Source organism: Nicotiana tabacum, chromosome 23 (assembly GCF_000715075.1).
Source record: "Nicotiana tabacum cultivar K326 chromosome 23, ASM71507v2, whole genome shotgun sequence".
Taxonomy (NCBI): Eukaryota; Viridiplantae; Streptophyta; class Magnoliopsida; order Solanales; family Solanaceae; genus Nicotiana; species Nicotiana tabacum.
Window position 1 is genome coordinate 17,493,996 of NC_134102.1, and position 13,959 is coordinate 17,507,954.

At 38.1% G+C, this 13,959-nt stretch overlaps 1 pseudogene; it reads right to left on the minus strand.

Moving 5' to 3' along the window:
- Positions 1–8,019: 8,019 nt before the first annotated feature.
- On the minus strand, positions 8,020–10,248 carry LOC142177655 (UPF0481 protein At3g47200-like; annotated as a pseudogene).
- Between the last annotated feature and the right edge of the window lie 3,711 nt (positions 10,249–13,959).

Below are 13,959 nucleotides of genomic sequence, written 5' to 3' on the forward strand. Positions count from 1 at the left end.
CATACCTGGAAGATCTGAAGGAAATACATCAGAGAACTCCCGAACTACATGCACTGAATCAATAGTAGGAGTCTCTGTATTAATATCCCGAACATAAGCTAGATAAGCTAAATAACCCTTCTCAACCATGTGTTGAGCCTTTATAAAAGAAATAACCTGATTAAATGCACTAACAGACGAACCCTTCCACTCCAACTCAGGCAATGCTGGAATAGCCAAGGTAACAGTCTTGGCATGACAATCTAGAATAGCATGATATGGAGATAACCAGTCCATGTTCAAAATAATTTCAAAATTGGTCATCTCAAGAAATAGGAGATCTGCTCTAGTTTCATAACCACAGAATGTAATAATACAGGACTAGTAGATCTGGTTCACAACAACAGAATCGCCCACAGGAGTGAACACAAAAATAAGAGTACTCAAGGACTCACGAGAAATACCCAGGAATGGAGCAAATAGAGATGACACATATGAATACGTAGATCCTGGATCAAATAATACTGAGGTATCTTTGCCGCAAACAAAAATAATACCTGAAATCACCGCATTTGAGGCCTCTACATCTGGTCTGGCCAGAAAAGCATAGAACCGAGCTGGAGCGCCACCTGGCTGGCCTCCACCTGGCTGACCTCCACCTCTAGGATGGCCCCTACCCACCTATCCTCCACCTCTTGGTGGTCGGACAACTGGTGGAGCAACTGGTCCGGTAATCATAGGCTGCTGACCCTAAAATCTCCGTATGTGACAGGGATCCCCGCACTCGTAACAACTCTCTTCGGTGTGATGGGCTGTTGACTAAGAGTCTGGCCCTGGGGAACTGAATACCCACTGGGAGGACCTTGAATAGCCGGTGGGCGATAAGAACTCTCTGGTGTAGCACTGAGATAGTATCGCACTGGAGCACCTCAAGGAGGCGGTGGTACTGGATATGGGGGCCTGCTGGACTGCCCTCTCACGAACTGACCTCTGCCCCCAGACGGAGCACCTCTGAACTCTCCAGAATACCTAAACCACTTATCTCTAGTAACATGCTCTCGGCTACACTAACGTACACCCTCAATCCTGCGGGCTATCTCTACGACTAGCTCATAAGAAGTACTCATCTCAACCTGTCGAGCCATAGTGGCCTGAATGCCAGTATGTAAACCTGCAACAAACCTCTGCACTCTCTCCGCCTAAGTAGGGAGTATCATACGTGCATGGCGAGATAATTCAGAAACCTCATAATCGGTTACTGACATCTGACCCTACTGGAGTTACTCAAACTGAAACCGCATCTCTTCCCACTGGGAGGGTGGAATATATCTGTCCAGGAAGATACGGGTGAACCTGTCCCAAGTTATGGGAGGAGAATCTGCTGGTCTGCCAAGAACATAAGACTGCCACCATCTACGGGCTCTGCCCTCTAGCTGAAAAGTAGCAAAGTCTACCCCATGAGACTCCAATATCCTCATGTTGTACAGTCTATCCTTGCACCGATCAATGAAATCCTGGGGATCCTCATGTCGCTCACCCCCAAAGACAGGAGGATGTAGTCTAGTCCATCTGTCCAATAGTTTCTGAGGATCAGCGGCTGCAACTGGCCTGGGCTCAGGTGTAGCTGTTGCCACTGGCTGGGCTCCACCCACGGGTAGTACACCCTGGGTCTGATATACAGTAGCTGCCTGTCCATGAGCCTGTGCGGTAGGGGTCTGTGCTCCCCCGCCTGCCTGAGATGTGGCTGGGTCTACCGGAAATAAACCGGCCTGAGTCATATTGTCCATGAACCGCAGCATACGACCCATGACATCCTGAAATCCCGGTGCAGATGTAAAATCCACCGGAGCTGGTTCTGCCACAGGCACCTCACCCTGCTCCTCAATAATGGGATTCTCTGCTGGACCCACTGGCGGCATAACTGGAACAGTCCCGGGACGTCTTTTCCCCTACCACGGGCTGGAGCCCTCCCTCGGCCTCGGCCTTGACCTCTAGCAACTGGGGGAGTAGCTCTTCCCTGGTCTGGAACCCTATTAGAGCGCGTTCTCACCATCTGTGAGAGAATAAGATAAGGATATTTAGTACTATATTAATTGCACGATGGAATATGAAGAAAGGTAGTTTCCTAACACCCTATAGCCTCTCGAAGATAAGTACAGACATCTCCGTACCGATCCGCAAGACTCTATTAGGTCTGCTCATAACTTGTAAGTCCTGTATGAACCTAGTGCTCTGATACCATGTTGTCACGACCCAATTTCACCTATAGGTCGTGAAGGCACCCAACATTACAGCTAGGCAAGCCAACTAATAAATTAAACGTATATCAATCATTCTTTAAAAAAATTCCAAGTAATTCTGTTCTTTTTCCTAGCAATATTAATGAAAATAGAAAAGATACCGATTAATTTAGATCCAAGATAAATAATCAACTCCCAATTCTATAAATGTGTGTGCCAAGACCTGGTGTCACAAGTGTATGAGCATCTAGTAGATTATACAAAACTCTAAATAATATCTGAAATAAAATAGACAGAATGTAAATACAAGAAGAGACATTGGTAGATGCAGAACAGCTCAAAAAGGCAGTTCACCACTATGCCTCTAGATAACGTGGGTGTAAGACAATAAGTCCCCCACTAGTACTTGCCTCAGGTCCTCTACAAAAAGTGCAGCAAGTGTAGTATGAGCACGTAAACAATGTATACCCAGTAAGTATCAAGCCTAATCTCGAAGTGGTAGAGACGAGATGGCAAACTTTGACACTCACTATGGGTCAATAATAATAATTTAAATAAAACTAGAATATCTAAATCAGCATGATTCACAGAATATAACAATAATTTATTTAACCAGCAGAAGTAATTAAATTCCTTCAATTCCAATAAATTTATAATTTATAAAAATAATCTCATTTACAGGAATAACAATCATTCCTTAGCAAGCAGGGATAATAATTCTTTAAATTCCAAGGATTTTCAATTTATCAAGTAGCTTCACAAGCTGCAATAAACTATCAAAGTATCATGTAATAATTATTATTAGGCACGATTTCTGCCGAGGTAGTACGGCCCGATCCAGAGTTTCGTGTACACTGCCGAGGGACGTGCGGCACGATCCATAGATGCATCTATCCTGCCGAGGCGTTCGGCCCGCTCCACAAGAAAGGAGGACATTTTCTTATGTACCTCCGGAAGGAGAGTATATTTATTATAAGATCAATTCGAGAGGATGAACAATTTCTCTTAACAATTAATTATTTTACACAGAACATTAAGCATATGAGATTTCCATTATATGAGATTTTCATCCTTTAATATTTTTATCTAACAATTCACAATATATATATATCATATAATATTAATTAAACAAAGAATACAATTTACACAAGTAATTCATGCTTTGAGTCCTAAACTACCCGGACTTTAGCATTAATAGTAGCTACGCACGGACTCTCGTCACCTCGTGCGTACGTAGCTCCCACAATTAGCAACAATTATTACTTTAATTACGTATGGAGTAATTTCCATCTCACAAGATTAGACAAGAGACTTACTTCGTCTTGCTCCAGTTTAGTCCACTAGTAGGCCTTTTCCTTGATTATCCAACTTTGATTGGCTCGAATCTAACAAAAAATAATTTGATACAATTACTAAAATTTATAGGAATCAATTCTATAATAAAATACTACATTTTCAATAAATATTTCGAAATTAATTAAAATTTCATCTGTGGGGCTCACGTCTCGGAATCCGATGAAAGTTATGAAATCCGATAACCCATTCAATTACGAGTCCAACCATACCAGTTTTGCTAAAATCCGACTCTGAATCGATACCGAAATCTCAAAAATTTATTTCTATGAGATTTCTAAAAATTTCCAAAATTTCAATCTCAAAACACTAATTAAATGGTGAAAACAATAATATAATTGTGTATAAAGACCAAATCCGAGTTAGAATAACTTACCCCAATGTCTTTCCTTGAAAATCTGACAAAAGTCGCCTCTGCTCAAGCTCAAGTTCGTCAAAAATGGCAAATGGGACGAAATTTCCTCCTTTATAGATCTTCCCAAGCAGCCTTCGGAACTGGGCCTCGATCGTGGCTTCGATCATGGACCTCGAGCCTGGCCTCGATCGTCGCCTCAATCATGGCATCGAGGCTGGGCCTTGGTCATGGCCTCGATCATGGCATCGAGCCTGGGCCTTCGATCATGGCATCGATCATGGCATCGAGCCTGAGCGTTCGATCATGGCCTCGATCATGGCATCGAGCCTGGGCCTTCAATCATGGCCTCGATCATGGCTCGATATCTGGGCTCGATCCTGAGCCTCGTCCCTGGCTTCGACCCTGGCCGTCGACCCTGGGCTCGATCTTGGGCTCGATCACAGCCAAGAATATTCAGCAAAAGAGAAAAATTGCAGCAGCTTTTTAAGTCCAATTTTTGATCCGTTAACCATTCGAAACTCATCCGAGGCCCTCGGGACCTCAACCCAATATACCAGTCCTAAAACATCATACGAACTTATTTGAAACCTCAAATCACATGAAACGACGCTAAAATCACGAATCATGTTCCAATTCAAGCTTAATGAAACTTAGAATTTCCAACTTCTACATTCGATGTCGAAACTTATCAAATCAAGTCCGATTGATCTTAAATTTTGCACACAAGTCATAAATGACATAACGGAGCTGCAAAAATTTTCAGAACTGGATTCTGACCCTGATATCAAAAAGTCAACTCCCCGGTCAAACTTTCAAGTTTAAATTCTTGTTTTAGCCATTTCAAGCCTAATTCAACTACGGACTTTCAAATTAAATTTTGAATACGCTCCTAAGTCCAAAATCATCATACGGAGCTATTGGAACCGTCAAATCCCGATTTCAGGGTCGTTTTCTCAAAATGTTGACCAAAGTCAAACTTGGCCCTTTTAAGGCTAACTTAAGGAACCAAGTGTTTCGATTTCAGTCCAAACACTTTCAAATCTCTAACCAATCATCCCCGCAAGTCATAAATCATTAAAAGCACATACGAAAAGTTTTATTTTAGGGAACGGGGTTCTAAAAGTCAAAATGATTCAAACATCTATAGAGAAAGTTATGACCAATTTACTCAAGCCTGGTAGATGAGAAGGTTGTGAAGTGCGGCCGCACCATTTTTGTGCGACCGCAGGAGCTGGGGATGTGCGGCCATGCCATTTTTGTGCGGAACGCACCTTGGAAGTTCAGAGGATGTACTATATATCCGAAGTTTAGGTTATTATTTTATTTTTAGACTTTGGGAGCTCGGTTTGAGACGCTTTTTCGTGGGGTTTTCAAAAAATTCATCGGGGTAAGTGATTCTAACTCGGATCTGGTTAATATACATGAATATATGACTGATTTCATCATTTAATTAGTACTTTGAGATGGAAATTTGGGAAAAATTGTAGAAATTTCATAAAAATAAAATTTTGGGATTTGAACACCGATATGGAGTCGGATTTGAGTGAAATTAGTATGGTTGAACTCGTAATTGAATGGGTTATCGGGTTTTGTAACTTTTATCGGGTTTTGAGATGTGGTCGCGATGTTTGAGCTAAATTTCGAATTTTTATGGATAATTAGCATTTTCTTATGGAAATAATTTCAATGAATTTTATTGACTGAAACGAGTTAATTGTGACTAAATTCGAGGCGTTTGGAAGCCAATTCACGAGGCAAAGGCTTAGAGGAATAAGAATTTCACGGTTGGAGGTAAGTAACATTTTTAAACCTGGTCCTGAGGTTATGAAACCTCGGAATTTGGTATCATGAAATTATTTTGGAGGTGACGCACATACTAGATGACGGGCGTGTGGGCGTGCACCGAGGAAATTGTGACTTGATCCGACCCGTGGAAACTGTAAAGCTGAATAACTTGTTGATAGTTATGTGCTCTCTATGTGTTATGGAAACCTGACTATAAGTCTTGCTACAAATCATGTTTAGGCTATATGTTGGTATTATTGGGACCCACATAGGTCGTGTACATATTGAATTATCTGTTTAAATTATTGTTTTGTACTCAGTCATAGCTTACTTGATTATTTTATCTCAGTTTCTATTGTTCATTATTGATGTATCATATCATTGTTGTTTGGGCTGATTTTTATGATTTTTGAGAGCCCCGAGAGATTGGAGAGCTTTATGATTGAGTGAGGCCGAGGGCCTGATTGTGAGATATTATACTATAGCACGTGAGTTGGCCGTGCAACACGTGAGTTGGCCGTGCGGATCCTTATATTATACTATTGCACGTGAGTTGGCCGTGCAGCACGTGAGTTGGCCGTGCAGCACGTGAGTTGGCCGTGCGGATCCTTATATTATACTATTGCACGTGAGTTGACCGTGCAGCACGTGAGTTGGCCGTGCGGATCCTTATATTATACTATTGCACGTGAGTTGGCCGTGCGGATCCTTATATTATACTGTTGCACGTGAGTTGACCGTGTAACATATGAGTTGGTCGTGCGGATCCTTATATTATACTATTGCACGTGAGTTGGCCGTGCAGCACGTGAGTTGGCTGTGCGGATCCTTATATTATACTATAGCACGTGAGTTGGCCGTGCAACACGTGAGTTGGCCGTGCAGATCTAGATATTTATATTATGGCACGTGAGTTGTCCGTGCAGATTATAGCGCTTGGGCTGTAGGAGCCCCTCCGGAGTCTGTACACCCCCAGTGAGCGCGGGTACCCATTGAGTGTGAGTGCTAAGGGCTGAGAGCCGAGTGTATGAGTTGTTGTGACGAGTGGTGTAATTATTGGCCTGAGAGGCAGTACTTGCTTTTCATTTGTTGTTGTACTTAGTTGCTATCTGTCATTGTTGTGAAATTCTCTGAAAGATTTTCTATCCGGATTACATGAATTTGAACAATATAAAATTGATTTGGCTTAAATTGTCGGATTTGAAAGCATGTCTATTCTTTGCTGGAATTACTAGAAATGAAATGTAACTGTGTAACTCGTCATTATCTTCAGTTCCTTATTTATTATTGTTACTTGCTGAGTTGGTTGTACTCATACTATACCCTGCACTTCGTGTGCAGATCCAGGTATTCACGGTCATAGCGGGTGTTGATTCTTTCGCACAGTTAATTTTCCGGAGATTCAGAGGTAACTGCTGTATTTCGCAGACCTTGCCTCTCCTTCCTTATCTCCTTATTTACGGTATTTGGTATCAGACTATTATGGATCGTATTTTCCACACTTATATTCATATTAGATACTCATGTACTCAGTGACACCAGGTTTTGGGGGAGTGTTTGTATTAGTAATTGTGGAATTTTATATTATATTTAAATATTATATTTTCAACCTTAAAGAGAAGTTTTGATTTATTGAGATTATCGGCTTGTCTAGTATTGAGATAGGCGTCATCACGACAGGTTGGGATTTTGGGTCGTGACATAAAACAAATCCTCATTGCATCTAAAGGTGAATAAAATAAATACACGTTTAAAAACTATTTCATTGCTCCTATTTTGGTTAAGAATAATGGAACTCTAGCAAAAAATATTCTATAGATTTCACCAGAAAAAAGTGAACTGTTGGGATATACAGTCGTTGCATCTAAGTAATTAGTTAGTTTTTCGTTATTTCATGTTTGTCTAATTAAAACTAATGATGATGAAAAAGCAAGAGAATCAATAAAATTCTTCCACCTCCCAATTAATATTCCGCCCTATCCACCCGTAATAACCTTACATTCACACACTAGCACATTTTGATTTTGATATTTTCCAACAAAGATTCCCTCACATTGACAGCACACACATTTTTATAGATTATTGGTTTTTAGCGTTTGAGGAATTTTTTGCTAACGAAAGGCCCATTTCTCACTCTCTATTACTCGATTAATACACGAGTTTGATTAATACTTGATGTGTTACTGATTGATACAACTGACCCAATTAGTTTGAGATTGAGGTGTAATAATAGTTGTTTATATTTTTGTTACAAAGAGAGAAGAGGTTGATAATTGAAAATCTGCTACTTCTACGAAGACACAATCAGAGAAAAGAAAAGACTTTCATTTTATTATAGTTCTCACGCCATTAATGCACAAGCTTTGATGCAGTAAATTGCATGTCTGGAGTTGTGAGGAAACTCTACAATGGAGACATTCAAACTACTTAACACCATCTGTGAAAGCTAGAACAGTCTGTATAGCTGTGAGTATGAGGAGTATGACGGCTCCCACAGTTGAAGCTCCCGCCCAAGGACTGTTAAAATAATTATGCCTCAAACTTGCCTTCATTCGGTTCCATGGTTTTTCACAATGTTGAACTAACATCAAGTATTCTTGTTTGTAATAGAAGTCATAAGAAATGGCAACCCCTTCCCCAATTTTGTTAAAAAGGCTAGCCACTCTTTTGTCCTCTCCTATCTCGTTCTTGATGATTCCTTTCTGACGAAGCAAACTCCCATCTTTGTCCGAGTCGATAAGATAATCCATAAAAATGGAAAAATCACTGAAATATCTAGGATGTACATCAGATGATTGTTGCTCGTATGCTATAAGATTTCTCAGGATCGTCTCTGTACAGTCAAAGACTTCAAAACAAGGGATTGTCATCACTCCATTCTCAAATTTAATGTCAAATAAACTTGTTTTATCTCCAAGGTCGTGATCTTCCAATCTTCTATAAATTTTTCCAATTTTTGAAAATGTAACTCCAGCTTCGCGAAGCTCTGTTGCATTCGGCATGTTAGCATCCCATGTTTGGTGGTCCTTACCATTTGGCATATTTTTCAATCTAACCATTTGTAAAGGATTCCAACATAAGCCTTTCGTGCAATGTTCCATTTCCAAACTAGGGTTTTCAAGAGTAAGGCTAGTTTTCTTCTCCAAAGGGTGACATGACATATGTACTAGTTGAAGTAAATGTTTGATGTTTTTGGCATCACTTTCAATCTCAAGAAAGGATGCATGACTCATCTTCAAGAAGGAAGAATTAAAGGTCTCTTTCACCAATTTTAGGAATGGTACTATTGGATCCAGTGACGAAAGGGGTTCGGGTGAACACGCTTCCGCCCCTAAATCCGCCCCTGATTGGATCCATAGTCATGTTGTGAAGCTTAGTGAGGACAAAGAAAGGATGTTGGGTTTCTAGTAATAACAAATCTCGACGTACTTGACCATCTATGCCAACTGTAGGGGATAATAATATCTTTTTCTGTTGGCTTCCTTCCACAACGCTCCCGAATAAACTCAACTATAAAACAACCATCAACCAACAACATTTTCAAAAATTGACCAGTATTGTTATCACTATAAATATCCTCTATATCATCATAACACTTTAGTGCCTCATCCTTCAATTTCTCCAATTCACTAATGCAAGTTTTCACATCAAGCCCTACTTTTCTCCTGAGAAATCGTTGTAGGTAACGCAATTTATAATTCTCCATTGAGCGTAGTTGTGAATTCTTCTTATGGTAAGGACCAATAGAGACCAACATTGACTTATAAGCATCTGGATTTGATTCACTTAGCCCCACACTTACTCTGAATATGGTACAAGATTTGGTAGATGAATGGTACAAATCTAAATATATTTCATCAAGAATTTGATTTGTCTCGAATTGATCCACATTCCTCCCTTCTTCTATCTCAAATTAATGGAAAAGAGTTATAGGAGTTTCAAGCTAAATTACAAAAGTTTGAGGTTAAAACTGCGTGAAAAAGAAGTATGAGCAAAACTTCTTTATATGACAAAGTTGGATGTACATAGGTCGGTTTGGTGAAATTTTTTCATTTATCAAACCAAACGAATTATGTTCGTTTGCTAAATCTATAAACCAAATCAAAATCAAAAATCAAATTCCTAAACATTTCCTACTTTTTGTACGAAAACACAACAAAACAAAAAGGGCAGCCCAGTACACAAGGCATTTCATGTTCACACAGGGTTCAGGGAAGGGTCACACCCTAAGGAGTGTGATCACTGTGATGTAGACAATCTACCCTAATATCAGCCTTAGTGACTGTTTTCATGCCTCGAATCCGTGACATATAAGTCATATAAAGACAACTTTATCGTTGCTCTAAGGTTTTCCTTCACAAAAATAAAGTAACAACGTAATGCTTGTACATGTTGAGGGAGAGAGTGTGTGTGTGTGGGGGGAGGGGGGATACCTCATGTTCCGTAGTTTGATGAAGCAGCCGAGTTCGATGATTTATTGGGGTAATCTCAATAGAGTGTGCCATCCCTCTTAAATAACTTTCTTGAACTGTAATTCCTATTAAAGACAGATCGGGTTAAAATGGTATGGTATCAAATTCTTTTTAATTTTCTAGACATAGATGGCTATTATTATTAATAATCAAATGACTTGCCATAACCTGTTAGAAATTTTAATTCTTAGATTGAAAGAACTAAATGGTTCTATAAAAAAATAAAAACATCGGGAAGGGTACATTAATTGTTAATTAATTGAAAGCACATAGCTCTATTATCCATATCTGAAACTTTATGCACTTTGTCTTTTTATATCATCCCAAATTAATGGGAATTTGATGGAGTATTAGACTTTTCTACTCTTTAAGAAAATGAAAACACGTGGGAGTAATAAAAACTATCATATGTATGTTAGAGAGTGGGGTATTTGTCGGTCAATACCAGTATTTTAAAAGGCGTGGGTGTAAGGCGGGGCGTTTTACATATGCCTCAGCGGGGCGTAAGCCCCATAGGTATTTAATTTTTAATATTTTATAAAATAATATAATGACAATTAATATTTATAAACAGGTAAAATTGCATAAAAATTGAAGAAAACTATATATATGTGTGCTCCATCCCCACAAAAAACTAATCAAAACAATCTATTATACGTTACTTACAAGCACAAGTAATTTGAGTCTAAAAGAATAAAATTTTCTATATGGAGGAACAAAAAGGATGATTAACCTGCAATTTGAACTTTGAATTTGCTGCTATGAAGAAAAATATAATTCTCTTTGTATTTGTAAAAAAAATTAAATATTTGTTGCTTTTGGGAGATATTAGCAGACTAGCGGACAAGATAAAAATTTAAAAAAATCATGAATTAGGGCTTAAATCAATAAAAAAGGTCTTTACTTTTAAATTTAATACTTTTGAGTTCCTTTTTAAACCTTTTGAGTAATTACCAAACTCACTTTTGAGAATTTGGGTATTATATGAAGGATTAATTCAACAAATTTTGTTTTAATTTGAAAAAGTCTCTGGGGCTTACTCCTTACTAAAAAAACGCGCCCCGAACGCCCGGGCGTACGCCCCAAATTGCGGGGCGTACGCCTCTTGAGACTTTCGCCCCACACCATCGCCCCGGGGCGTTTTTGGTACGCCTCGCCCCGGAGCACGCCCCAGAAACGCCTTTTAAAACAGAGGTCAATACGATATTGTATTTAAACATTTCGTTTCAGTATTTTTGGTATTTGATTTCTTAAAATGCTATATGAATATTATACCTAATTAATTTGGTATGATTCGACTTTTCTCCTTTGAGTTTCAGTTTATTCGGTCAGTAACTACGGTTAGTTTAGCTTGAATATTAATTAATGCATAAAGTCTCGAGAAACTAAAAGCACAAACGATTTCAATAAGGTAGATGTTGTATAAAAAATTTAAAATTGTAACAGCATTTTAGAAAGAACACACAAACTGACGACGAGTAAGAGTCTTAAATCTAAAACAAAATTATGAGACGAAATATATCCATTAAGGGCTTGTTTCGCCAAGCCGCCGAAAGTAACTTATTTTGAGATTTTTTTTAAATCAAAATTGCTTGTCAAAAGGTTATTTGAAAGAGTAGTTGTTTATGTTTGGATAAATCATTTTAGAAGTACTTTCGTCAGTCAATGGTTTGGCCAACATTTTTGCAAAGTGCTTTTAATCGTCAAATTATGAAAAAGGAAGTTATTACTACTAGTTAATTTGGTAAAGATGAATTTTTTATTTGGGTAATCTTGTTCTAAAAGAAATTAAAAATACTTATTTTTGGAGAAGCTACTTTTTTAGCTTCCACTTAAAAACTAAAATATAACTTTTATTCTACTCAAAAGCATTTATTTATTCACCATAAACTTGGCCAACACCTTCATTGTCTAAAGTAAGTGGTTTTTAAAACATTTTAAAAAAATACTTTTGGCCAATCAGATACTTGACCAAAGAATATAACTTATTTATATGTTTAGCATAGAACGAGAAAATAGCAAAAACAAATGACCTTTTTTGATTTGGCTGTTTTTTCTTTCGTTGGTTCGATCTCTTGCTTCTCCTAAATGATGAGAGCTGGCCTGCAAAGTTATAAGAGGAATCAAATCAAATATTCATATTATATAATACAGATAATCGAAAATATCTGATATATGGCCTTGTTTTGAACTTTCAACACAAAATATTGTTGGCCAGTGAGAGAAGATAATGAGAAATCCGTTGACCCCAAGTCAATGGTTATTTTCCTTGTTTGCGTCAATGGTCTCCGGTGATAGAAGCTAATAGAGAATGAGAAAACTCAATGATTATTTTCCTCAATTTTTTTCGAGGCTTTGTGGTTTTTTTTTTTTTTTTTTTTTTGCTTTTTTATTACGTATTTAATATCCACATTGGAGCGACAAAATCTGAATTCGTGAAAAACACCCGCATTGAAAGTACAACGCTCTCTTATCCGTTCCTAGTATCATGTCACTTATAACATAATTACATATTACTATGGGGTATTATCACTTTTAGCCCGCATCAGAAACTATTTATATTTGGTAGCCAAAAAAGTATATAAAATATGTATAATTTTTGTATATAATATACAGAATATATAATATATATATATACACACACAAAAACTATACATATTTTCGGTTATTAATTTGAGAGCGGCTATACAGTCATTTTTCCTATTACTTACTACTTATATTCATAACAACCCAGAAAATAAGTCAAGCTATTACAACAAGTTACACCCAACAACAAAAATCATTACATACACAATGTGATTCCACAAATCGGCTCTAGGAAGAATAGGGTGTACGCAGCCTTATCCCTACCTTGTGTGAGGTAGAGATATTGTTTCTTAGACCCTCGGTCCCAAAAAAAGCATTTTCAAAACAGATATAAAAAATACAAAAGTATAAAATCTAAGATGAAAATATTGAACAAAAGAAAAATATAGATAGTAAAAATAGTACAACAAGTTACACTCATAGTATTGGTGTTCGGCCAAAATGCTACATCTTTAGCACAGTACTCGTCCTATATTTTGTTGGTTTAGTGAATTATTGTGCGACATTTAAACTAAATTATGTTGTTTTATGTGTAGGAACATCGAAATAATTAGTCGAATGAAAGTTGCATAAAAAGAGGACAAAAATGCAAGAAAAGAGCGCAAAAGCATCAATTACCCAAACTGTGCTACATACCAGGTTTCGCGAGGTCTATAGTCAGGTTGACCGCGCTATAGACCAAGTTTCGCGAGGTCTATAACCAGGTTGAACGCGCTATAGACCAGGCTTCGCGAGGTCTATAGCCAGATTGACCGCGCTATAGACCAGGCTTCGAGAGGTCTATAGCCATATCGACCGCGCTATAGACCAGGCTTCGCGAGGTCTATAGCAGGTGATTAAAAGTCGCAGGTTAAAAGACTCCGACCAGGATTTGGACTCAAGTACTTCGACCCTAACATATAAATACTTCCTATATGAGTTGAGAAAGGACGAGGCACTATTTTGGAGAAGAAAAAGGCGAGATAACACGATGGAGCAAGAAGCAAAATGAGTTTCCCTTCCGTTCATCTCTATACTTTGTAGTTTAATGTCTTTAAACATCATGACGATTGTTGATACATTTATGAGTAGCTAAACTTTCTAATCTAGGGTTTGATGGAACCGATTGGAGGATGATTTTTTATTACGTTTAATATAGATTTGCCTTTGATTTTTCTTTACTTGTTCAACTATATTTTTATTGGTTTTG